Genomic DNA, 23,780 nt, shown 5'->3' with positions numbered 1-23,780 from the left:
GCGGGGGCATGTGTACCTGGCACTGGGGGCATATCTGGCACTGGGGGCATATCTGGCGCTGGGGTCATATCTGGCACTGTCGGGGCATTTCTGTATCTGGCACTGAGGGGACATGTGTATCTGGCACTGGGAGCATATTTGGCACTGGGGGAGACGTGTGTATCTGGCACTCAGGGCATATCTGGCACTGGGGGCATATATGACACTGGGGGGGCATGTGTATCTGGCACTGGGGGCATATCTGGCACTGGGAGCATATCTGGCACTGTGGGGGCATTTCTGTATCTGGTACTGGGGGCATATCTGGCACTGGGGGCATATCTGGCACTGGGGGAACATGTGTATCTGGCACTGGGGGCATATCTGGCACTGCAGGGACATGTGTATCTGGCACTGGGGGCATATCTGGCACTGCGGGGACATGTATATCTGGCACTAGGGGCATATCTGGCACTGGGAGCATATCTGGCACTGGGAGCATATCTGGCACTATGGGGGCATTTCTGTATCTGGCACTGGGGACATATCTGTCACTGGGAGCATATCTGGCACTGTGGGGGCATTTCTGTATCTGGCACTGGGGGCATATATGGCACTGGGGAGCAATGTGTATCTGGCACTGTGGGTCAATGTGTATCTGGCAATGTAGGTCAATGTGTATCTGGCACTGTGGGGCGATGTGTATCTGGCACTGTGGGGCAATGTGTATCTGGCACAGTGGGGCAATGTGTACCTGGCACTGTGAGCCAATGTATATCTGGCACTCTGGGGGCATTTGTGTATCTGGCACAGTGAGGTAATGTGTATCTGGCACTGTGGGGCAATGTATATCTGGCACTGTGGGGCAATGTATATCTGGCACTGTGGGGAAACGTGTATCTGGCACTATTGGGGTCATATGTGTATCTGCCCCTCCCCCCATATGTGTATCATGCCCCCATTTTCATTGGCCATGCCCCATGTGGCATTTGGCCACACCCATTTTTTGGACATGTGTGTCTTCGGCATGCGCACACAGTACCTATAAAACATTTTTTCTACCTGCACCATTAGGCACAATATGAACTGAAGAAGCTGGGTGCACATTACCCAGCGAAACGCGTTAAGCCTGTACCCTGCTGATTTGCCTCCACCTTACAAAGACTCTTAACAACCTCCTGGATAATAATATTTGGACCTCCAACATTCTCCATATGGATTAAGCTGCAGCATTGTGGTAACTATTAAAGACCCACCTTTCAGACTGACTGCATTGCCAGAGCCACTGGCTTAAAGATCTGTTGGGACGTTCTGCCTGTAAGCCAACTACAGTGCTCCACCTCCACGCTGAAAACAGCCGGAGACAAGGTCCTAGTCTAGTTGATGGTAAAGCAAAAGACATACTCTAAAGTGGCATTTAATGCAAGGAATGTTCTAGTCTCATTTCATTCATTTTAATCTGATTGCAATCAAAGCCTTTTTTTAAAAAACTTGTCTCTAGACACATAAATAATTGTTTTTTTTATATGTGGTTGAATATACCCTTTTTATGCATAATAAATTGTGATAATATATTTCAGGCAGTATTAACACTATTTTTTATAGCATAAGCGCTGGTTAACTCCCCATTCTCTTTCTTTGTATGAACTGCAGGGCATTGTTATGTGTCATAGGGGGGAATTCAATTACCCAAGATCATTGATCACGGGTAATTGTTTCACCGGGGCCTATTAAATTAGCCCATATAAGCCGGCGCAAGCCACAGTTTATCAGGCAGGTCGAAACCAAATCCCCGAAAACAGCCCCGTTTTCATCCAAAAACAGGACTGTTCCTAGTGAAAACACACAATTTCATTGAATCTTTATTTAAATATGTATTTTGTTTTTTCAGGCAACCAAATTGGATTGCCCAAAAAAAAAAATATCAGAGAAACATTGGGAAAAACTTCCCTTTTTCACTGATGTTTCTTTGTACTTAACTGAATTCCCCCCATAATCTGATCTGCTCATTTTAATGTGGAGGGCACTATAATAAGAACTGGAGCACTTTAATCTGGCACAGTATGAAATGGAGGCACTATAGTCTGGCAAAATATGAACTGGAGCATTGTAACGTGGCATAATTTGACCTGGAGGGCAGTCTAATGTGGCACAGTATGAACAGGGGGCACTTTAATGTGGCATAATATGAACTGGGGACACTGTATGTCATGATGTGAACTGGGGATACTGTGTGGCATAATATGTACTGGCAGCCCTACAATGTGACATCATATAAACTAGGGAACTACGATGGTGCATAAAATAAACTAAGGCACTTCTATGGGGCATAATATTAACTAGGGCACTATTATGGGGCATAAAATTAGTAACTGCTGTGGAGAAGTGTGTGTTAAGAAGCATTAGAACAAGGGCCTCTTCAATATGGTGCTATTGGGCCCAAAAAGTTCTGGCTACACCCCTATATCTATCTACTGTATATCTATTTGAGTCTGGGTGAAGAGAAGCCAGCTAGCTGCAGCTTCCAAGGACAGTCGGTCGTATCTGATGAGCTCAAACAAGTGAGTGTGCTGCCTGGATGGGGGAGGTGGGCGGTGAGGGGGGTTCAGTATGCTGGTGCTGCCTGGAGGGGATAGGGGGAGATGAGCAGTGAGGGGGGATCAGTGTGCTGGTGCTGCCTGGGGGGGGGGGTAGTGGGGATCAGCTCAGGCTCCCCAGTTTAGTTAACAAGCCCAAACCATGAGCTGGAGATAGAGAGAAGGAAGGATGATACCCCACTCTTAACATAAGGAGATGGGAAATGGTGACTGAGAACTTGAGAGGCAAATGTATAAGCGGCATAGAACCTAAGAAATGTGTGGACAGAGGACCACGTGGCTGCCTTGCATAGTTATTCAGCAGACTCGCCATGGCAGGCTGTCCATGAAGGTCCCACAGAGCTAGCAGAGTGAACAGAAACTGCATCTGGGATTGGTAGATGACCTTGCATATAAGTTTTTGAGATAACCATGCAAAGCCATCTAGCCAGGGACTGTTTGTTAGCTGGCCAGCCTCGCTTGTGGAATCCTTGGAGGACAAATAAGCAATCCGTCTTCCTGAAGGAAATAGTATGTTCCACGTAATTACGAAGAGCATGGACCCCATCCAAGGAAGCCTCTCCTACAGAGGGGCCTGTTAAGTTGAAGGCCGGCACAACAATCTCTTCGTTGAGATGGAAGCGGGAGACTACCTTGGTCCTTAGGAGGTATCCCTGTTTGGTCCTTAGGACTGCTCTGACATGATGGAAGACCAAGAATGGAGAGCGTCAGGAAGGTGCTCCTAAATCTGAGACTCTTCTAGCAGAGGCTATTGCCAAGAGAAATAGGGTCTTTGTTGTTAACTATTTGAGGTCCGCAGAGTATAGTGGTTCAAATGGTGACTGTTGCAAGGCTGAACCAATGATAAATCCCATGGAGCCACTGGAGGAACAAAGGGAGGCTGAATTCGAAGTACCCCCTGAAGGAAGATACACACGTCTGGCAGCTGAGCAATTTGTTTTGGGAACCAGACAAACAAGGCCAAAAATTGCAGTTTAAAAGAAGGTAGGCAGAGGCCTAGCTCTAATCACGCTTAAAGAAAGCTGAAATTTCATTTATGAGCTGAAATATACATTATACCATACAGTATGAGCCGAACAATTAATAATACGCCACACTGTATTTGCCGAAATTCACAATACGCCACATGATATGAGTCAAAATGCATATTATGCCACACACTATGAGCCGCTGTGCGCTGACAGCCTGTTGGGGCCGGGACGGCTCAGAATGATTCATGTAAAAAATAAAAAAATCTCCTCTGCAGCACCACTACTTTTGGCAATCCGTGGCCGCGGCCGGGCCCCCTGAGACTCACGGGGCCCTAAGCGCATGCCTTGATTGCCTAGCGTCAAATCCGCCCCTGGTCCTGTGGCCAAATTAATTGCAAAATGACTGGCCAGTTGCTGGCCCAAGGCAATGAATGGAGTCAGACGCAGAGGTACAGCTGCCCCTAGTCTAGCCTGCTCTGATAAGTGTAGAGGGACACATATACAGAAAAAAAGTTTGTCACCTCGCTGAAGGCACTATGAAAAATAAAACCTATTGAATGATGCTCCCTGCTCTCAGTTTTGGACCTAACAACAAGGCCACCTAACCAAGTTATGTCAAGGCTGCCTCCACCACTTTTTTTTTTTTTTAATGAGGTGATTGTTTTTGGATGATATAAGCATGTTGAATAACAAAGGACACAAAAGATGATTGAATAATCTTCCGATTAATCATACAATTAACGTACACAAATAAAAATGGGATTAAATGCCGTAGGAACTAGGAAGTGATGTTCATTTCTAGTATTGAATTGTACTTCAGTAATTTTTGGCAGGAAATCCAACAAGTATAATTAGACTTCAAGTGCATGTATTGTATTGTAATTTCAACATTATATATATACACTGCTCAAAAAAATAAAGGGAACACTAAAATAACACATCCTAGTTCTGAATGAATGAAATATTCTTATTAAATACTTTGTTCTTTACATAGTTGAATGTGCTGACAACAAAATCACACAAAAATTATCAATGGAAATCAAATTTATTAACCCATGGAGGTCTGGATTTGGAGTCACACTCAAAATTAAAGTGGAAAAACACACTACAGGCTGATCCAACTTTGATGTAATGTCCTTTAAACAAGTCAAAATGAGGCTCAGTAGTGTGTGTGGCCTCCACGTGCCTCTATGACCTCCCTACAACGTCTGGGCATGCTCCTGATGAGGTGGCGGATGGTCTCCTGAGGGATCTCCTCCCAGACCTGGACTAAAGCATCCGCCAACTCCTGGACAGTCTGTGGTGCAACGTGGCGTTGGTGTATGGAGCGAGACATGATGTCCCAGATGTGCTCAATTGGATTCAGGTCTGGGGAACGGGCGGGCCAGTCCACAGCATCAATGCCTTCGTCTTGCAGGAACTGCTGACACACTCCAGCCACATGAGGTCTAGCATTGTCTTGCATTAGGAGGAACCCAGGGCCAACCGCACCAGCATATGGTCTCACAAGGGGTCTGAGGATCTCATCTCGGTACCTAATGGCAGTCAGGCTACCTCTGGCGAGCACATGGAGGGCTGTGCGGCCCCCCAAAGAAATGCCACCCCACACCATTACTGACCCACTGCCAAACCGGTCATGCTGGAGGATGTTGCAGGCAGCAGAACGTTCTCCTTGGCATCTCCAGACTCTATCACGTCTGTCACATGTGCTCAGTGAGAACCTGCTTTCATCTGTGAAGAGCACAGGGCGCCAGTGGCGAATTTGCCAATCTTGGTGTTCTCTGGCAAATGCCAAACGTCCTGCACGGTGTTGGGCTGTAAACACAACCCCCACCTGTGGATGTCGGGCCCTCATACCACCCTCATGGAGTCTGTTTCTGATCGTTTGAGTAGACACATGCACATTTGTGGCTTGCTGGAGGTCATTTTGCAGGGCTGTGGCACTGCTCCTTCTGTTCCTCCTTGCACAAAGGTGGAGGTAGCGGTCCTGCTGCTGGGTTGTTGCCCTCTTACGGCCTCCTCCACGTCTCCTGATGTACTGGCCTGTCTCTTGGTAGCGCCTCCATGCTCTGGATACTACGCTGACAGACACAGCAAACCTTCTTGCCACAGCTCGCATTGATGTGCCATCCTGGATGAGCTGCACTACCTGAGCCACACAACAGCATGTGAAATTGATTGTCAATCAGAGTTGCTTCCTAAGTGGACAGTTTGATTTCACAGAAGTGTTATTGACTTGGAGTTACATTGTGTTGTTTAAGTGTTCCCTTTATTTTTTTGAGTAGTATATATATATATATATACATATATATATATATATATATATATATATACATATATATAGTGGGGGGCAAAATTGCGGACACTTTTTGAAATTTGAATGTTTTTCAACTTTGAATGCTTATAAAAACTGTTACACTTCACGCAGTGCAATGATTTATATATCAAATGACAGGAAATTTAATGCTGAATTCAGCACAATAAACAGAGGTCAAATATTTGCATTACAAGGGAAGTTATGCAGTGAAAACAACACTTAGGGTGAAAATCCCTGTGTACTGAATGATGTCACTGTCCTATCAGTATTTCGTTGGGTATCCTTTATTTTTCAAGACAGCAGCACAGCGACATGGCATTGAGCCAACCAATGTTTGGAGCTCTTCCTTCTTTATTATGTGGTGCCATGAGACAATTATAGCCTCAATTAATTCTGTTTTATTGGATGGACGCCTCAGATGTACCAGTTTTTTCAAACGGAACCACAAATGTTCTATGGAGTTCAGGTCTGGGCTGTTTCCTGGCCATCCCAGCACCCACGTCGCTGTGCTGCTGTCTTGAAAAATAAAGGATACCCAACAAACTACTGATAGGACAGTGACATCATAAATATACAGGGATTTTCACCCTAAGTGTTCTTTTCACTGCATAACTTGAACTTCCCTTGTAATGCAAATATTTGACCTCCTTTTATTTGATATATGAATCATTGCGTTGCATGAAGTGTAACAGTTTTTATAAGCATTTGAAGTTGAAAAACATTCAAATTTCAAAAAGTGTCCGCAATTTTGGCTACCACTATATGTATGTATATATATATATATATATATATATATATATATATATTACACAATCTACCTTATTGCGCTATATTAAAAAATATGTGGATAAGGATTTGTGGGCTGCCTTATCACACTAGGTTCTCTGCTCGTCAGCACCAGAGCAAACAACAGACACAACAATAGAGAAATTGGCGCCCTAGGGGAGGTATACTCCTGACCCCTCTTTTGTTAGTATCCCTTTCAATATATCTTACAGAGAGCATAAAATACACAGTGAGTTCCAATATACAGATTTTTTATTAAAACATTGCTAAAATATCAATAATGTCCTTGTATCCTTAGATGTATTAACAGATGACAGCCTCCTCACATGACATGGAGGTTTGATTTCTCATAGATAAACAGATTATATCTATATAGGACGTAAATCTGCTCTCCAGCCCGATAATTCTGTGTTCCTATCCTGTGGCCTCCAAAACTGTTATTCCTTTACTTTGTTGATGGCTCTTCCCCTGTTGCCCTGCTTTTATTAGACTTTTGTGGCTGCCACTCTGTACTGTCCTGGGGTCTCCCTGACTCCGGATGCCTTATCGCCAGCTTCACTGACTCCTCCGCTGACTGCGACAGTTTGGTCTCCCCTGATAGTGACTGGTCTCCGCCTGGGTCTTGTGCCAGTGTTGCTCTTGATGGCCCGTGGTGCCACCTCACTGCATGATTCTCCTGCAAGCCATGGCCATCTTAGATTTGGAGCTCTTCTCCATAGTGCTTCCATCTGCTTTGCTGGGTACCATTTTTCCACTGACCAGATGGATTGAGAGACATTCTCTGCCACCTGGGGGCGGCCCCTGATTGCGGCCTCCTTCCTGGTGACTTCTGCTCTCCTGTGGCTGCTCCTGCATTGGGGTTCTGTTCAGCTGACTGCTCCTGCCCACTTCTCCGCTGCTAAGTTCTTTTGTTTGCCGACATTTTGTATACCAATGCATGTGTCTTTTTGGGGCCTTGGTGAGCGCTGCTGAGTGTGATATGTATATATAAACACACACATACATTATATATATATAAATATATATATATATTCATATTCACACACACATATATTATATATATTCATATTCTCTTCAGAACGCAGTCTAAGCCCTGTCTGGGGCGGAGACGGGGCATCAGCACTTTATGGGTGTTGATGCACTGCTTGGGGGATGCGGTCCGGACAATGGAGGTATCCGAACCGTTTGTGAGGCAGGCCGTGTTTTGTTCATATGTTTGTAAATCCAGTCATCAGGACACAGAGACATGCGAGTTCACTGCTGTGCTGTTTTATTTCATCACCAACTCCTGACACACTGCACACTGGACCACCCACTTCCCAACATCACCCTGGTCCTAGGGACCATTACTGAAGATTCAGGCTTACACAGATTAGTAAGGGAGTGTCTACAAATATTAAGCATTCTAATACACTAACATCACATCCTCTTTTCTTTAAAGATAAGCCCTATACGCTTCAATGCAACAATTAACAACGTCATATTAAGAACATCATCTAATACGTTTCAATGAGTCTCTCAGGTCTGCGTATTTCCCTTTTGGGTCTTTCATACACAGTCTGTGTTTCATCGACCATGTTGGACCTTTCTAGAATCGTGGTTGGTTCACCATTATCAGGATCATCATACATGTCAGATGAAGGGTATTCTTCAGTCATGTTGTCTTCATTATGGTTAGGCTGAGATCTTAAATCCACCCGATTTCTTCTTACTTCCGTTCTACGCTCTGTACGTATAGTATAAGATCTTGGTGCTACTTGTGCTTGCACAATACCTTTCTGCACCCAAATACCTTTCTCGTGATCTCTGAGACGGACTTGGTCACCCGATTTTAGATCAGATAAGCTTTTTGTTCGTCTGTCATGGAACAGTTTCTGTTTCGCCTGTTGACGTTCCTTACTCAGTCTGACCAACGCTGAGTTATGTGTATTAAGCAGTTCATCATGTATCGGGAGATTTGCTCTAATCCTCCTTCCCATCAGCATTTGTGCAGGAGAAAGTCCATTCTGTAAAGGTGTACTGCGGTAGATTAAAAGACCTTTGTAGAAATCTTCTTTACCTTCTTGAGCTTTTTTCATGAGACTCTTTACAGATTTTACTGAACTTTCCACCAACCCATTTGAGCGTGGATAGTGGGGACTTGACGTAGTATGGACAAATTCCCACTCATCAGCAAATTGTCTAAATTCAACACTGGAAAACTGAGGACCATTGTCAGTGAACACTTCCATAGGAACACCATGCCTTGCAAAGATTGACTTCATGCAACTGATTACGGCTATACTAGTAGTTGTATGTAGTGTCTTCACCTCAGGGTAGTTAGAGTAACAATCAGTTACGACAATGTACATTTTCCCATTACAATCAAACAAATCTGCGCCAACTTTCTGGTACGGTCTCTCTGGCACTGCGTGAGGACTCAGTGGCTCGACTTGTTGTTTTGGTCTATACATAAGACATAATTCACATGTAGCTGTAGTCTGTGCTATGTCTTGGTTCATTCTTGGCCAATACATAACTTCACGCGCTCTCCGCTTACATTTTTCTTCTCCTAAGTGGCCTTCATGTATCTTGCACAGCATAGTTTTTCTTAGTCGTGCAGGTATGACAAACCTATTGCCTTTGTAAATAATACCATCGACAACTGTAAGGTCACTGTGGTACATCCAATAATCATGGATAGACAGCGGGCACGCATGTTTTTCTGCTGGCCAACCTTTCAGAATGATATCTTTCAACACTTTCATTGTGGTATCTGTCTCAGTTTCTTTCCTAATCTGTTCTTGTCTTGCAAGAGACACTGGTAGAGAAGCTACGATCAAATCAACATAGGCTTCTATCTCTTCATCCATCAGACTTTTGGAACCTTCACTTTTATCCACAGCACGAGAAAGTGTATCAGCAATGTACATGTATTTGCCGGGACAGTACAGCAAGTGTACATCATATTTCTGTAGTCTGATAAGCATTCGTTGAATTCTCATGGGACAGTCATGTAATGATTTAGTCATGATAGCTACCAATGTCTTGTGGTCAGTTTCCACTGTAAATGTTTGACCATACACAAACTGATGAAATCGCTCACATGCATATGTGATCGCTAGAAGTTCTTTTTCTATCTGGTTTCCCTTCATCGATGGTAAAGTCTAAACGAATAAAAAAAATTTTGCAAGGTGAGGGGACAGGGAACATAGCTCCGCCCCCGGACACCTGCCAAGTCCCGCTTCCAGTTATTTATTGGCCAGCGGCCCAGCAAGGACCTTTCAGCAGGGGGCATCAGGTGGTGTAAACCATCGATGGTTTGCCATAGATGGTGACATCGATGGCACCATCCATGGACAGCCCACCAATGGCCATCCCTAGTTGTAATTCTGCGACAACCCATGTTGATTCAGGCCCTTTCAGGCCCTTAGTGCAGTAAACAAGAAAACAATCCTCTCTTTGAAATATATGCATTTGCAGAATTTATATGCTAGGATTTTTATGTGTATATGTGTCAAATTTTCCTCAGCTTGTGACTTTTTATTCATATTTATTCTATTTTATTTTGTAATATTACTGCAGTTGATAACATTGTAAATGAGTATTCAGCATATGTGCAAATAAATGTATATATAATATTTTAAAAGGGTATGGGTCATTAGGTCGACCACACTTAGGTTGACAGTCATTAGGTCGACCACTATTGGTCGACTTGGTCAGTAGGTCGACATGGTCAATAGGTCTACATGTACTAGGTCGACATGGAAAAAGGTCAACATGAGTTTTTTTACTGTTTCTTGTGTTGTTTTCTTCTTAAAGTGATGGGGTACCCCAATTAGTGCACCATGTCCCCTCGCATGGCGAGCGGCTTCGTGCAAGGTTACCGTTCCCAGTTGTAGTCCACGTGGATAGTAAAGTATGAAAAAGTTAAAAAAATGGGAAAAAAGTAAAAAACCCATGTTGACCTTTTTCTTGTCGACCTAGTACATATCGACCTAATGACCATGCCGACACATTGACCATGTCGACCAATAGTGGTCGACCTAATGACTGTCAACCTAAGTGCTGTCGACCTAATGACCGTAACCCTTTTAAAGTTTGTCTGGTGAGGTTATGCACGAGTTAGACCATATCGCTATCATTACAGCCTAGCACCAATATCTCACAGGCCAGTGTCGGACTGGGGCATGAATGGCCCAGCAATGCACTGTGGAGAATCCACTATAGACCTGTGCAGTATAACTAGGGCTTAAAGTGGTCCTAGAGAGGTGGCGGAACTCATCTCCCCCCATGATCCCTCCCTCTTAGGGGTGTAGCCTCACAAGGGAGGGCGTGGCCACACAAAAGTACCCCCAATTCAAAATATTGCCTCACAGTAGCACAATCTCATACTCTCCAACTGTACCTTTTTAGCAGGTACCGTACATTTTTTTTTGGTCTCTACCGATTTGGTCTCTACCGATTTTTGGCTCTCCAAACTTCCATTGAAAGTATAGGAAAAGGGGTATGACCACGCCCCTTTACCCGTGGTCATGCCCCCTTTTCGAATTTGTACTGATTTTTATGTGTAAAATGTTGGAGGGCACGCAATCTTATTCACATTGCCGACTCCACATACTAGTGCCCTTTACACACACAATGCCCAAAATAGCAGAGCAACTTACACACACAATACCCAAAGCAGTGCCCCCCCCTCCTAATTTTAGATTCAATTCACAATATTGCAGTATATGTTGAACAAACTTTGCTCACCTCTTTTATGTCTTCTATGTGTCCCTTCTGCTTTCTTGTTTCCTTTGTCTGTCACTCTCCTTGTGTCCATATCTTCATCCTAGGTATTGATTACTCCCTATATGCTCTCCATTGTGTCTGATCATCTGAATCTTTCTCTCCCTTTTCTCTACACCTCTCACTCCTTGTGCCTCACTCCCCCATCTCACTCCCTGCACCTCTCACCCCCTGTTCCTCTCACTCCCTCCCCATCTCTCAACCCCTGCACCTCTCACTCCTCTATCTCACCCCCAGCTCCTCTCACTCCCCCAACTCCCCCTGCACCTCTCACTCACTCCCCATCTCACCCCCTGCACCTCTCACTCCCTCCCCATCTCACCTCCTGTTCCTCTCACTCCCTCCCCATCTCAACCCCTGCACCTCTTACTCCGCCACCCCTGCACCTCTAACTCCCCCATCTCACCCCCTGCACCTCTCCTCTATCTCACCCCCTGCTCCTCTCACTCCCCCAACTCACCCCCTGCACTTCTCACTCCCTCCCCATCTCACCCCCTGCACCTCTCACTCCCTCCCCATCTCACCCCCTGTTCCTCTCACTCCCTCCCCATCTCAACCCCTGCACATCTCACTCCGCCACCCCTGCACTTCTCACTCCTCCATCTCACCCCCTGCACCTCTCACTCCTCCATCTCACCCCCTGCACCTCTCACTCTCCCATCTCACCCCCTGCACCTCTCACCCCCTGCACCTTTCACTCACTCCCCCATATCACCCCCTGCACCTCTCCCTCCCTCCCCATCTTACCCCCTGCTCCTCTCACTCCCCGACCCCGGCACCTCTCACTCCTCCATCTCACCCCCTGCACCTCTCACTCTCCCATCTCGCCCCTTGCACCTTTCACTCTCCCATCTCATCCCCTGCACCTCTCACTTACTCCCCATCTCACCCCCTGCTTCTTTCACCCCCTCCCCATCTCACCCTCTGCTCTTCTCACTCCATCTCACCCTCTGCTCATCTCACCACCTGCTTCTCTCACCACCCCCATCTCACCCCCTGTTCCTCCCACTCCATCTCACCCCCTGTTCTTTTACAACCCCCCCTCCCCAGTATCACCCTCTGCTCCTCCCACTCCATTTCATCCCCTGCTTTTTTTTACAACCCCCCTCCCCCCATCTCACCCCTTGCGTCGGGTCATGGCTGCAGCATAGTAAAGCTGGCAGCAGGCGCCAGACAGGATTTGCGGACCGGCTGCTATTTAAAAGAAAGAAACTGGTGCCGACTGTGCACAAATCATGATTCGCGAGCCGCCAACCAACGAGAAGCTGCCACTTGGCAGCTTCTCATTGGCTGGTGGTCCGTGAGCCATGATTGGCTCACGTCACATTTTGAAATAGCCGCCCCTTCTTTTCGTTGGCAATGCAGCCGGTCCACGAGCCGGGATTGGCTGGCGGCCGCTGCAACTTTATATGGCTGCTGGGACCTGATGCTTAGTGAACCGTGAGGAGGCGGAACTGGTTCCGCCTGCAATTAGAGGTGACGGAATGCAGTTCCGCCCAGTTCCGGCCCACTTTAACCACTGAGTATAACATAATGTATGTATAATTATAGTGCACATTCTGGATCCTATTCTAGGGATGGCCATGGACCATTCCTAATCATCGATGGCTTATGGTCGATGTCAAATGCTTTTGCAGTCGATGGGAGAGAACCAGATGGTTTCCCTCCATTGATGGCACAGCATAAACAAATTCTTTTTCTTTTTTCTTTTTTCAAGGTGTCACAACTTGAAGCATAGGTACGCCCCCAGATGACCACCGATGGGTGAAACCATCGATGATCTCCCATGTATATATATTGACTCCAGGGTGTCATATTTTTTTTCCCAGCTCCGCCCTCCAACACCCGCTAAACCATGTCCCCAGGTCCTGATTGGCCCGTGACTCACTCAATAATATTGTAAGGGTCACCATCGATGGGCAAAACCATTGATGGTTCTCTTACAGATGGTTTTCCACCATGAAGGTTATCCATCAATGGTACCATCGATGGATAACCCACTAATGGCTATCCCCCTTTCCCTGTGGGCCAATCCGACCCTGCTCACAGATGCAGGGCACATGTATAGCATGCGGGTTTGCTATGTAATACTGGCAGACGGGATTCTGGCTGTCCATATGCCAACAGCGGCATCCCGCTCGCCAGAGTCCCCTTGCGAGCTCGCTGCACTCGCTGCAAGATCTATTCCCACTCTATGAGTGTCGTGGACACCCATAAGTGGGAATAGCCTTGGTGCGCTGGGATTCCTTCTGGCAGCATTGTCAGCTGTCGGGACTTCGGCGTCGGTATCCTGAACAAGGGGATCCTGACCGCCGGATTGGGATGAAATTTACTTCATCCCCAGCATGCTGATGTGCAGCTCAGTAGCCTTTATCACCTAGACACTGCAGGCCTGGATTTCCCACAATGCTAACTAGGCACCTGCCTAGACAGGCTCCATGAAGAAATCCAGCCTTTCTAAAATGTTCCCAGAGCAGCACTGTGCGACTACTGTATGACATCACGCGGACTCGCCCATAACCCCAGAGCCCTGTTGTCTGCATGTTAGGTACTTGTAATATACGTGTACTATAAGGCAGTCCGTCTACTCCCCATCTACCATTAAAAATAAATCCTATAGTGTATTTAAAAAAGAAAAAGTGTGTGTGTTGGTGGGGGCTGCGGAGCTGTCTGTATGCTTATACCAACATCTGTCATTTGCATGGTTATTTAATTGGATAGTCAGTGTCTAGCTTGTGAAATTACCCTGGCACCGCAGTAATGTTACTGTTATATTAGGCAGGCACCCAGTGTTTGCAGTGTGAAAATGCAAATGAAAACCCTGTGCTACACAGCCTGGGTGAGGTAAGCCCACCATAGTCTGTGGTGATAACTCATCACCATCGTTGTATATCGTGGGCACTAAGCAGGGCACAGTCACACTCATTACTGTGCATGTACCCTAACCCACCCCACCACTGCAGATGCCAGTCATCCAAAAACGTCCACTTTACATTATGTACTATAATGTTAATATTTATTATAAGGCTATCATAAAAAAACACACATTGTCCCCAAGGGAAACGAACACATATATTATATCTTGCAGGGAAAAAAACACACACATACGCAGACACTGGGGGAAAATTAAGTTCCAGCCGAAAAGAGTGAAATGGGGTGCCATTGCCTGTGTTTAAATGCCGAGGCAACAGCACCTCATCTCGCACCCTATACCCAGTCGGCCGAATGGGGCAGTGAGTACTTTTGTGCAAGATCGGGTTACTGTACAGTGCGGCTCCCATGGGAATAAACACAAACATTGGCCCCACAGAAAAAAATAGAACACACTTTAATTATTGCCACCCACAGAAGACTTACCTCACCTGTCAGTACCAGAGAAAATGAGTGAAGCTCCCAGTCCCCCATTTGCGGGCAGCACAGTCACTAGCACCAGCAGCAACTGCGGCCTCACTCACTGCAGAGAGACAGCGTGCCGAGCACTGTGATATCAGAACGATGACGCAGCGTGCGGCTGCATGACCTATGGTGTCATGTCGCAGCATCTCCATAGGTTGCGGCCCGGGCTGCGTCCGAGCCATCCATGCTTGGCTCAGCGGTTGAAAAACGCTGCTCTAGATGTAAACTCTATTACATGTTCCATATTAGTTATGGCCAGTTTTATTTTATCTTGCTGAGGTGGTGGATATACTAATTATTTCCTATTATGTCAGTAGGCACAGAAGACATGGGGGGTCATTCCGAGTTGTTCGCTCGCAAGCGGATTTTAGCAGATTTGTTCATGCTAAGCCGCCGCCTACTGGGAGTGAATCTTAGCATCTTAAAATTGCGAACGATGTATTCGCAATATTGCGATTACACACCTCGTAGCAGTTTCTGAGTAGCTCCAGACTTACTCGGCATCTGCGATCATTTCAGTGCTTGTCGTTCCTGGTTTGACGTCACAAACACACCCAGCGTTCGCCCAGACACTCCCCCGTTTCTCCGGCCACTCCCGCGTTTTTTCCGGAAACGGTAGCGTTTTTTCCCACACGCCCATAAAACGGCCTGTTTCCGCCCAGTAACACCCATTTCCTGTCAATCACATTACGATCGCCAGAACGATGAAAAAGCCGTGAGTAAAATTCCTAACTGCATAACAAATTTACTTGGCGCAGTCGCAGTGCGGACATTGCGCATGCGCATTAAGCGGAAAATCGCTGCGATGCGAAGATTTTTACCGAGCGAACAACTCGGAATGACCCCCATGGTACACAATAATCCTTTATGAAATCTACTTCTGTAAGTATGACTCTATATCTGCTTGTTAGATAACAGCACGGTAGTATCTGACTGGCTAGTAACCCATATGTTGCTGAGTCTCTAGCCTTACGGGTGTGCAATAAGTGTCCTTCCAGCTTTTGTAGAACTACACATCCCAGCATGCCCTGCAACAGTTTTAGCATGGCCAAATAACAAAAATATGGCAAGGCATTCTGGGATGTGTAACTATAACAGCTGGAGGGCCGCTTATTGCTCACATCTGCATTAACCCATTTGTAGCTGGATTCTTACTTAATTATTGTAAACATTTATGTAAATCTGTGGTCTGTTTCATATAGTGTCTTATTTTGCGGTATTCTCAGATTCGTGGGTATGTTTACTAAAGGTCGATTTTCATTGTTTTCAAATTGATGGAAACCGATCAAAAACGATGTTGTACTTGAAGGACTAAAACACACATTTACTAAAGGTGCATACACACTGAACGTGCTTGCATACACACTGTGAGATCCTTGCTATGCCCGATTTTGACTATGCGATTTCCCTTGAACTCTCCTAGAGCCCAGATAATACAGATAGCACAGATTGTGACTATCTGTGTTTGAGATTTTGTCTATGTACGAATTTGACTAAGTGCCAATTTTGACTATACTTTGTACTAAATAGTACACTACATAGTCAAGATTGACTTGCCTGCACAGTCTATCTAGCCTTGCAATACCGACCCCACGGGAGCGCGCATCGGTATCAACTCAGTATCGCAAGCTGCCTAACACCTTGAGCTATGCACTAACTTTCTTTAAGATTTTGACTATATAGTCAAAATCTCACAGATTTATCTCACACTCTCATTTTCCCCCTCCTGAGTGAAATAGTTTACTATATCGCCCAGTGTGTATGCAGTTGACGACGGCCGTTAACGACCATCAGTGTTGGCCGTACATGTAGCTCAATTTGGTCTCATCTTCCAAATCTGCATGTACAGCCCGTCTGCGACATGACGTCACTGCGCGACATCCCTAGCGATATCGCATAGTGTGTATGCCCGCAGTTGGGCAGCCTGGCACGGGAGGGGAAACACTAGGCGATGTCGCTCATGGAGCACATCGCCTTGTGTGTACCCACCTCTAAACGTAAGAATATTAAAAAAATCATCTTTTAGTAAATGTGTTTCAAACCCAGCATCAATAGAGATCAGTTTTGATCTGTTTTGAATTGGGAAAATAAATATTGATAAAATTTGACCTTTAGTAAATAAACCCCTTGGAATCTGTTGTATATTCTGATAATATGCAGAAGGAGAGGATACTTGATTTAAGTCTACAATAGATGGGCTAAAATAGACATAGTTGTATTACTTGTATTAGAAAAATCCCAAATCAAAGTCCCGAATTGAGGTCCAGGGGCATAGAGTATTTGTCACGTCTAGCAGAGTTTGAGGATCCGGCAGCTGAGATTTGCCTGAGGAGGTAGCAGGCTGTGAATGAACCAGATGAGGGGGCTGGATATAGTTCCTTCGCATGGGACACGGAGCAATGAAGAACGTAGGCGGGGTTTGAGAGTCAATGGAAAGTATTTATTATGTACAGGGCTGAGGTAGAGAACCGAGGCTGGAGCACGATGGTTAAGACGTGGCTGGAGGCAAAGAACTGTGGACTGTGATTTGAAAGACGAGACTGTAGATGATGAACTGTGGAACTGTGGATGATGGTTGAAGACGTGGCTGGAGACAAGGACTGTGGACTGTGTTTTGGAAAACGAGGCTGAAGATAATAATCTGCAGGCGGTGGTCGGTGGTACAAAGGCGTGGCTGGTGAAGGAGATCTGTGGAGTGTTGCTTGAAAGACGAGGCAGAAGACCCGGGGCCGACTGTGCCCAAAGAGTCTTACTGGACCAGGTTTTCCAGGGGCGCTTCCACAGGCAGTAGCAGGGTAGGAACGGCAGGGCTGCAGCAGCAACAGAGAACTGACCAAGCAGGATCAGGAGGAACCAGAATACAGCAGGAATCCTGGGAGCACAGGCTAAAGCACCTACAACAGGGTTGTAACTTGAAGCACTGGCATCCCTGTCCTAAACCAGCCCCCTTTTATAGGGAGAGCTTCCCCTGGATTGGCTGGAAGAGACAGGAAACAGGAACTATGCTCAAAACTTGGTCTCCAACATGGCGGCGCCCGGTAATGCAGACCTTTTTGCAAAGCCACATTGCTCACTGCCCCTGGTCTCCTAGCAATGGCTCAGCAAGAGCGACCCACTGTAGCGACGTCCCGCCGCCACGAGCGGACCCCCTCACCGCCGCTACTGCTGCCCACGGATCTGGCGCAGCAGCCCACCTCCGCCGCTGCCCGCACATCGCCAAGGAAGCCAGCCCCGCGGCCCCAGCGTACCGGTAAGACTCCGGACGCTGACAGTCTTCAAGCAGTAAATGAATCTGGAGTCTTCTTTCTAGATGTGTGCCAAATAATCATCCTATGAAAATCTTTAATCCTCTTGCCAGGGAAACCATACTGGTGTAATAAATAACACCTTTTGACAAAGCCCTGTGAAAAATGTAACTACTGCTAGCTATAGATATCACCTTAATATCAGTGAGAAACAATTCCAAAGCGCTAATCATCTGCATATTTCTCTATTTTTATAACATACATGGATTAGCATTTTAAATACTCCTTCAATAGAATTCCTGCTAGGGTGTTTCAGCTGGGCAACCCACCTTGCCTTCAGCATTCCCTCTAGAATAGGCAGCGCCCGTTCCTAACAAAACCTTAGACTGAAAACAATTCAATAAATATTCTGTATAAAGCCTAAAAATAAGAATATATGATAAGCATTGCATGCGTGGCAGAAAATAATATTTTAATATAGCAGTTGGTTAGTATTGAAAAATAGGACATTTCCTATGACTTGCAGCACCCTGGGATTGTCCTTCTGCATATACGTACAGTGCATAGGCTATTATGTAACAATGGAGGAGGAGCTATAATGCATAGCAAACACTTGTCATTTTCTAAACTAGAAGAATGGTATTTTCTGATTGGTTACTATTATGTGCAGCGGGCATTTTTCGGGTTTTGTGTTTTGGTTTTGGATTCGGTTCCGCGGTCGTGTTTTAGATTCGGGCGTGTTTTGGCAAAACCTCCCTTAAGAATTTTTGTCGGATTCGGGTGCATTTTGGATTCGGGTTTTAAAAAAAAAAAAAAAACCCTCAAAAACAGCTTAAATCATAGAATTTGGGGGTAATTTTGATCCTATATTATTATTAACCTCAATAACCAGAATTTCCACTCATTTTCAGTCTATTCTGAACACCTCACACCTCACAATATTGTTTTTAGGCCAAAAGGTTGCACCGAGGTTACTGGATGACTAAGCTAAGCGACCCAAGTGGTCAGCACAAACACCTGGCCCATCTAGGCGTGGCACTGCAGTGTCAGACAGGAGAGCAGATATCAAAAAAAGGCCCCTAACAGCACATGATGCAAAGACAAAAAAAAAAGGTGCACCGAGGTTGCTGTAGGCCTAAGTTAAGCGACACAACCACCTGGCCCATCTAGTAGTCTCACGCAGTGGCTGAATGTCAAGAGTGGGCCGCAATTGTTCGGTCCACTAACAGCATCTCCAGCACGCTCCAGTCACTTTAAAAAAAATCTGCAATTGACTTATACGGCAGTACCCCAGGACTAATACAGCAGTACCCCTGGACCTATGCACAGTGACAAGACACTACCATAGCACCCTACAGCAGCAAGATGCAGCACATGGACTATTAGTAATGTACTGCAGTATACTGGTCACCACACAATGCAGCACAAGACAATGAGCAGTGATACTGAGCACTGATGAGGATACTAGAACTGACACTGGGCAACGAGACGCAGCACTGGACTATTGAACTGTAGTATACTGGTCACCACAATGCAGCACAAGACAATGAGTAGTGATACTGAGCACTGATGAGGATACTAGAACTGACACTGGGCAGCGAGATGCAGCACTGGACTATTGTACTGTAGTATACTGGTCACCACAATGCAGCACAAGGCAATGAGCAGTGATACTGAGCACTGATGAGGATACTAGAACTGACACTGAGCAGCGAGATGCAGCACTGGACTATTGTACTGTAGTATACTGGTAACCACAATGCAGCACAGATACTGAGCACTGATATTGAGCTGATATTGAGCTTTCCACTCAGAGAACGTAGCCACGTCCTCTCGTTCTCTCGACAATGCACGAGTAAAAATGGCGGCGAAGAGCGCCTCTTTATATGGAATCCGAATCTCGCGAGAATCCGACAGCGGGATGATGACGTTTTGCCTCGTTCGGGTTTTCCGAGTCAGGCGGGAAGAACCGAGGCTGCCTCGGACCCGTGTAAACCACGTGGAGTTCGGGGGTGTTCGGTTCTCGGAGAACTGAACCCGCTCATCTCTAGTTACTATGGATTGCAGCATTTGTATGGGTAAGAATTAGCAGGTTTCAATAAATGTCTCTGATTTATACAGCTATGAGTTAAAGAGATTGCTGTATTCCAACACCTACACATGTACAACAGTAACTTCAATGGCCATATAAGAACTAACGTTTTTCCAGTACATAACTCCTTCATCCAGTCTAAGGCATGCATGGGATCTCCAGACTTCTTTTTAAAAAGTTGTACAGTATTTTATCCATGTGTCATCCATTGGTCCAGCATAGTTGTCCTATATCCTAGTCTGTAACTTTATAAGTAATATTTTCTGATCAAGCTTGAATTCAGCTTCTGCAGCTTTTTTCCATGCCAAGTTCTGTTGTGTTTCATATACAGGACCATATGTACTGAAGGGAAAATGCGGTAGAAAAACCCATGTTTTCAGGGTTTTTCCCACTTGTCCATATGTACGAAGTTCGCCAATGCGGGGCTTGCATTACCCTTATCGAAGCCTATGGCCTTTTTTCTGTATCCTTACTATGAGGGATCCGATCGCACATGCGCAAAGGGACTCCCGGGGGCCAAAACCCGAAAGTAGAGTGTCCGGCGCTGATCACAAATGACAGCTCTCATCAGAAGAGCTGTCCTTTGCAATACTAATCGCATATGTTATATGTACATATGCGATTAGTATCAATGCAGTAAGTGGCGGGATGTACCGCCATTGTTTAGTACATCCTGCCCACAGACATAGTTGCACACATATACTGTATACAAGAGTCGTACACAAAATTAATCAGCACAGTTTCCTAGAGAATCCTAGTCGTATTGCGTTGCAACTTAGACGCACTTTTACCAAAAGAAGCATAGTTGCACAGGACCTGTCAGCTCATCTCCCGCTGCCTGGCGTATTGAGGTTAGATATTTGTGTACACATCTGTAGTGGTTTGGAGTGGTGTAGAATTAAGAGCTGTGGGTGGACAGTACCGATATGGTAGAGCTACACAGTACAGTCAGGGCCAGTGCAAGGTCGTTCTGCACCCTTGGCAAAGCTTCAGCCTAACTCCTCCTTGTCAGGATTCGGACTAGAGTCTGCAGTTTCTCACCTTTTATGCCGGTTTCTGCGGCTCAGGGGTGCTGTCAGTCAGCTGCAGCGCCGGCCGGGACCATGATGCTTGCTCTTGTTTTCATTTTTAGATCACACTGTTTGGGAATGCTTGGAGTCTACAGAAAACTGTCAGCTAATTTCAGTGTCAGCTGACCGCAGCGATGTCCAGTGGGAATCCTGGAAGTACTCAGCTGACTATTCTATCCAATGGGTGTCTGTCTCTGGGTATATCTGTAGGATCCTGGGAATAGGAAGTCGCCTTTACAACTTCTTTTTTCTACAGTGCATGCTGAAGTATGCTGAAGGCTCCAGGTTCTAGGCTCCACTTATGTTTTCACGTGCTTCTCTATTACATCTCTTCGTGTGTATCAGCCTCTGTTTTAAGTATCTCAAATTTACCTATTCGCAAGTACCGTGTGCCAGCGGTCAAGCTTCATTCATTTCTGCAAGTATCTCAAGTTCACCTATTCGCAAGTACCGTGTGCCAGCGGTCAAGCTTCATTCATTTCTTCAAGTATCTCAAGTTCACCTATTCGCAAGTACCTGGTGCCATCGGTCAAGCTTCGTTCATTTCTGCAAGTATCTCAAGATCACCCATTTGCAAGTACCGTGTGCCATCGGTCAAGCTTCGTTCATTTCTGCAAGTATCTCAAGATCACCTATTCACAAGTACCGTGTGCCATCGTTCAAGCTTTACTCATTTCTTTTAGTATCTCAAGTTCACCTGTTCGCAAGTACCGGGTGCCATTGGTCAAGCTGCATTCATTTCTTCAAGGGTCTCAAGGTTACCTGTTTGCAAGTACTGTGGGCTATCGGACAGGTATCACTCATCTCTTCAAGTATCTCAAGTTCACCTGTGCTATCGGTAAAGTGTCACTTAATTCTTCAAGTATTCCAAGTTCACTGATTCACAAGTACCGTGTGTCAACAGTCAAGCGTCATTCATTTCTTCTAGTGTCCCAAGTTCACTTATTTTCAAGTATTGTATGTCAGTAATAAAGGGTCATTAACTTCTTCAAGCAGGGGTTAAAGTGAGCCGGAACGGAGCGGAACTGCGTTCTGTCAGTTCCACTTGGAGATGGAACGCGGTACCGCCTCCTCCGACTCACCTCACCTGATGTTAGTCCGGTGCTGCAGGGAGATGCCGGCCGCCCCGCTGAGATTGCGCCCGGGACCTCTCCACAGCGTCAGCCAGAGGCAGGAGCTCACTACTGAGCTCCGGCTTCTGGCTCTGTCAGTACGCGTTATGGGAGTTACGTCGTGACGTCTCTCCCATAGTGCCGAGGAGCGGACGCCAACAGGACTGCAGCGGTCGGATGTGGAAGCGGGGCACGGTGAGTATGGTGTGTTTTTTTTCCCACATGTGTAGCGGCGCATCTACTGTGGCCAACTACTGGGGGGGCATTACTCATGGCGGGCTTTACTACTGTGGGCAAGCTACTGGGGGCAACCTACAAGGGGGTAATCTACTGGGGGCATAACTACAGGGGCATTACACTGGGGACATAACTGCAGGGACATTACTACTTGGGGGCATTACTAAAGGGGGCTAAACTACAAGGGCATTACTACTGGGGGCATAACTACGGGGGCATTATGACAAGGGGGCTAAACTATAGGGGGGCTAATCTACTGGGGGCATAACTACAGAGGCTTAACTACTGGCGGCATTACTACTTGGGGGCATTACTACTGGGGGCTAAACTACAAGGGGGCATAACTACAGGGGCTAAACTATAAGGGGGCAAACTACTGGGGGCATTACTAATAGGGCTAACTACTGGGGGCAAACTACATGGGGCTAAACTACAGGGGCTAAACTACTGGGGGCTAAACTACTGGGGGCATTACCATTGGGGGTTAAACTACATGGAGCAAACTACATGAGGGCTAAACTACTGGGGGCATTACCACTGGGAGGCTAAACTAAAGGGGGGGTAAACTACTGGGGTCATAACTGCAGGGGCATTACCACTGGGAGATAATAAAGCCAGCCTGGTCCCAGATCCGCTGCAGCCACCCTCAGCCTCCTTTGCCGCCCTCAGACCTCTGCACGCCCACAGCCTCCTCCTCCGCAGTATCTCCAAGGCCCACAGCCTCCTCCACCCCATGCCTACCACAGCCTCCTCATCCACCGCACCGCAGACCACCGCCGCTGCTAAACAGGTAATCTTACCCTGCTGCCTTTCTCTCTCCCTAGTCCCTACTATATGCCCTTGCTGTCCCTTTCTCTGTCAGTTTCCATGACCCTACTGTCACTTTCCATGTCCCTGTTGTCACTTTCCATGTCCCTGCTGTCACTCTCACTGTCCCTCTGTCACTCTATAATGTGAATTTAAGCTCATACCATGTGCTATAATGTGAATTTCGGCTCATACTGTTTGCTACAATGTGAATTTAGGTTCATACCGTGTGCTATAATGTGAATTTCGTCTCATACCATTTGCTATATTGTGAATTTCGGCTCATACTGTGTGCTATAATGTGAATTTCGGCTCATACCGTGTGGTATAATGTGAATTTCGGCTTATTCTGTGTGCTATAATGTGAATTTCGGCTCATACTGTTTGATACAATGTGAATT

This window comes from Pseudophryne corroboree, chromosome 6 (assembly GCF_028390025.1).
Source record: "Pseudophryne corroboree isolate aPseCor3 chromosome 6, aPseCor3.hap2, whole genome shotgun sequence".
NCBI lineage: Eukaryota > Metazoa > Chordata > Amphibia > Anura > Myobatrachidae > Pseudophryne > Pseudophryne corroboree.
The sequence above is the reverse complement of the archived record's forward strand: the minus strand, read 5'-3'. Positions refer to the sequence as shown.